Source organism: Tyto alba, unplaced genomic scaffold (genome assembly GCF_018691265.1).
Source record: "Tyto alba isolate M040663 unplaced genomic scaffold, T.alba_DEE_v4.0 Super-Scaffold_15, whole genome shotgun sequence".
Taxonomy (NCBI): Eukaryota; Metazoa; Chordata; class Aves; order Strigiformes; family Tytonidae; genus Tyto; species Tyto alba.
This window is the reverse complement of record NW_024881277.1, coordinates 3,843,713-3,847,686: the sequence shown is the minus strand read 5'-3', so window position 1 is coordinate 3,847,686 and position 3,974 is coordinate 3,843,713. Positions and strand designations below refer to the sequence as shown.

Sequence of the window (3,974 nt, the reverse complement as noted above, 5' to 3'; positions counted from 1 at the left end):
GCAGGAGATGAGGACCATGAGGTCATAACCATGAGGTCACTTACACACTGGAAGAGGTTATCTTGAGAGGCTCTGAACCCAGACCCTTGGAGGTTTCCAAGCCTCCTTTCCCCCTACATATGGTCTCCCAACATTGAAAAAACGCTCTGGCTCAGGCAAGAATGAAGCAAAAGCCTATGGCACCAGCACAAGCTCTTCCTCCCCTGGGCCTTCTCTTCCCTGTGAGAGGGGTCTGCCACTAACCCCACACTTCTTTCACCCTCAGCTTTTGCAGCTGAATGTGCCTGGCCTTCTCACTTGACTTTGCAACCATTACCTTTGTTTTCAAGGCCCAACACATATCTTGTCACGCCCACTGTAAGCTGGCACCCACCCCGCACCTGGAGCCACCTGGCCACAGGGGCAGGGAGAGGCCAGGCCCGCTCTGCTTGCACTGGGCACAGCTTTTCCTGGGAACGTCCCCAAGGAGCTCTCCTCACGTGTGTCAGGCTGTGGCCTGGCCCAGGTGGCACAGGGACAAGGGCTGCTGGGCAGGGCTGAAATAGCTCAGCTGGGAGAGCATTAGACTGAAGATCTAAAGGTTCCTGGTTCAACCCCAGGTTTCAGCAATGTTTTTCTCCCTTAGGGTCTTGCAGAGCCCGTCTGCCTTTGTCCATCCTGCCCTGGCCCTCCTTGCTCCTTCCCCTCTTGCCAGAGCACTGCCCGTGCGCTGTAGCTGCACATCTACAGGTTAGAAGGATCCTTCCTCTTGCGCCACAAGCCCCCAGCCTTCCCCTGGGCAGGACTCTCCACTCAGTGTGTCTTTGGGGTGTTCTCCAGCTGGGTCTCCTTCCCTGCTCCACAGGGATCGGGATCTCTCCACTCAGGGGTCTCTGCAAAGACTGTCTCTCTCTCTCCTCATGGTCATTCTCACTGGTGCACAGACTGCTCCCCTCCTCACACACATCCTTCACCTCAACCTCAGTTCCCAGACCAGGGCACACTGCCCACAGGGAGGCCATCTCCCCAGTCCCAGGGAGAGGCACTCCTTGCAGCTGAGCAGCACAATTGTCCCATGTTTACCACCATGAAGACACCACCCCTGTGTGGTCAGGCTCTCAGCCTTGGATTAACAGCTGCCCGTGCTCAGCCACCCTGCCACGAGACCCCAGCCAGGGCTGTCCCAGGGCACTGCTTTGCTGTCAGGACAGGCCTCAGCGCTGGAGGAGTGGGGAGGTCCCTGAGCCCACCCCACCCGCAGCCCCAGGGAGATGGAAGCCTGCTGTCCACCTCACCTCCTGGGATGCTGGTGGGAGGAGTGGTGCAGGGCAAGGCCCAGTGACTAGGAGGGGTTATGGATTTCTGCCCCTGTGTGCCCCCACCACACACCCTGGGATGTCATCAGAGCCTGGGGGCACCTCGCCCTGTTGCACTGCTCCTCCTTGGGAACAGGGAGCCCAAACTCAGAGAAATAAGGCTGCTCTCCCATGGGCTTTCCACATCTGAGCTCTGCCCAGTGTGGGCAGCGGTGCTGAGGGCTGGGGTCTCACTGCGACCCCCCTCAGGTAGATCATCAGGAGCTGCAGGAGCAGACACAGATCTGGGGCACAGTGGCAATCCTGCTTTGATGCAGAGAAGGGACCCATCTGGGAGGGCCATCCTGTTAGGTCCCAAAATGCATGAAACAGGTTCTTTCTGCTCAGGGTGCTGCCCCCTCAAGCACACCCACGCCTGGGGCTTATTTCCTCAAGGAGAAGAGGCAAACCTCTACCAGGTGCCAGATTATGGGAAAAATATTACACCTGTGGGAGGGCAGAGCTGGTGGGGCAGTCACACCGGACAGGCACTGGGCTCTTCTCCCCAGTTCCCACTTGGGGCACCTGGAGTGTGCAGATCAGTGTCCATACTGTCCAGAGGCCCCCACCATCCCATGTTCAGAAGATAACACTCCCCTCTTCTTTACTTCACCTTTATACCTTATTTCTCTGAGATGCAGGGCTGGAGCTTATCCCAGTGGGAGTTGTCCAGGCTGTGTTTGCAATGCCCATGGATGTCACGCATCATTGTGGGGGTCTTGCCCTGGGAACACTGCTCTCCCATGGGGGCTGCCAGCAGGAAGGCTCTCAGGTGTGGGGCAGAGGGATGTGTGAACCTCGGCTCCCCCCAGGTGCCCCCAGGGTCAGCCAGGGGTGGAGGAGCTCCCAGCAGGGAATGGGCAACACTGCTATAGGAGAAGATGTTGGCAACGTCTGCCTCCTCTCCACTTCTGCTCCAGGGCCAGATCCTGCTGTTTGCAGCACTATGGAGCTGCAGCTACTCCCACAGGCAATCCTGCCACACACACCCAACACACCTTCCAGCCTGCAGAAGAAGCCCATTGGGGAAGAGCCGGTGGAGTGCGGAGACCCACCAGCGGGAACAGGGAGGGCAGTTGGGCAGTTTGGGCGCCAGGTCCTGCCCAGGTGCCAAACTCTTCTCCCAGCCTGGCTTCTGCACAAGGTTTCTGTGCCGTGGGTGCTGGGGCAGGTGAAACCCCAGCTGAGGGGAGAAGGACCCTGGCTCAGCTCCCAGCAGCACCTGTTTTAGTGGAGGGACACAAAATCTCCACTGCCATGGAAATGTGCCCACATGAGCATCCTCCCAGATGGGCCTTCTCCAGGCCAGGGGCTGGAACACGCTTTTGGCTGCCGCACGCGTCTTGTGGGGAAGCTTTCTCCAACCCCCTGGCCCTCTAACAGCGCTGAGGGAACGGTGCCCTCATCCTCGGTGCTCCCAGCCCTCCGTACCTGCCCACAAGTACTGCCCCGCACACAACCCAAACTGACATACTGGCAAGGCAGCAGGGGGGCAGGGGTGGGAGCTGCAGGGGAGCAGGAGGAGGGTTTCCCAGGGCTGCCTGGTCTGCAAGGCAGGAGGAACAGCCCATGGAGACTGGGGTCCTGGCAGAGCATGAGGAGAGGAATCCCAGCCACGTGTTTCCCAGGAGGTGGCTCTGCACCCTGTCCCAGGGCAGTGGGGAGCAGAGCTGCCTCCCAAGCATTGTGGGAGTAATCCGCGGCCATGATCCCCACCTGGGGCTGGCTGGGGTTTTCAGGGACCTGCGGTCACCTTAGGCTCGCTTCTGTGAGACAAAAGCCCAGGGCTCACCCTGACATGGCAGCTCTGTCGTGGCCTCTGCATGGTGGGATCAGTGTGGCCCAGGCAGGGCCTGGGGAAAGAGCAGCTGGAACCCTTGGGGGAGAAATGGGTGCTCCCACTGGGGTGCATCACGGGACCTATCAGAGAGTCACTTTGTTAGAAACTGCCTGTGGGCAGCAGGATGGATGTCTCTCTCACCAAGATTATTCCCCAGGGACCATGGCCTCACGCAGCCCCACAGGCTGACCCTGAGCCTGCTGTCCCTGAGACGTGTCCCTTCCTTGCCATGGTGTCTCTGTTCTCTGCTCCCCCTGACCAGCCTCAGGGAGATGCCCTGACACCTGGTAGGGAAGCATCAGCTCTGGGTCAAAGCCCCCAGAGGCTTTTAATAAGCAAATATAAGAATGCACAGCATAAAAATGGGAATAAAAATGGAGGAAACTCCCAGCAGTTTCTGCTGCCCATGGCTCAAGGGAGACAGTCCCCTGGTGCTCGCGGCTCTCCCAGCTGCACAGACCTCTCCTCCCTCCCGGCTGCACCCAGCTGTGCAGCAGGGATGGGCTCTCCTGGCCTGGGGCTCAGGGACTGCTGTGCACCAAGCTCGGTGTCACAGCCTTTGCGTCCTCACAGGGAAGTGCCACAGGCACCTCTTCAGCATCATCATAGCCCATGCTCCCCGGGGACAGGGACAAGGTGTCTCCTTCAGCTCCAGGGACGTCGGCACTTCTCCAGGAGCGCAGGCTGCCCCCTGCAAGCAGCAAGGCCGGACGTTTCAGTTCACCCATGGGGTCTGTACACCACCACCCTCCCTGCTCCTCACCACATTCAGCTCCTTCTCCCACCCCCGGGCCTTTCAA

At 59.5% G+C, this 3,974-nt stretch overlaps 1 non-coding gene across 1 annotated transcript; it reads left to right on the top strand.

Annotated features, from left to right (window-relative positions):
* Nucleotides 1–535: 535 nt before the first annotated feature.
* TRNAF-GAA lies at nucleotides 536–608 on the top strand. The gene has a single exon. It is a non-coding gene; the product is annotated as a tRNA-Phe (tRNA).
* The last annotated feature ends 3,366 nt before the right edge of the window (nucleotides 609–3,974 follow it).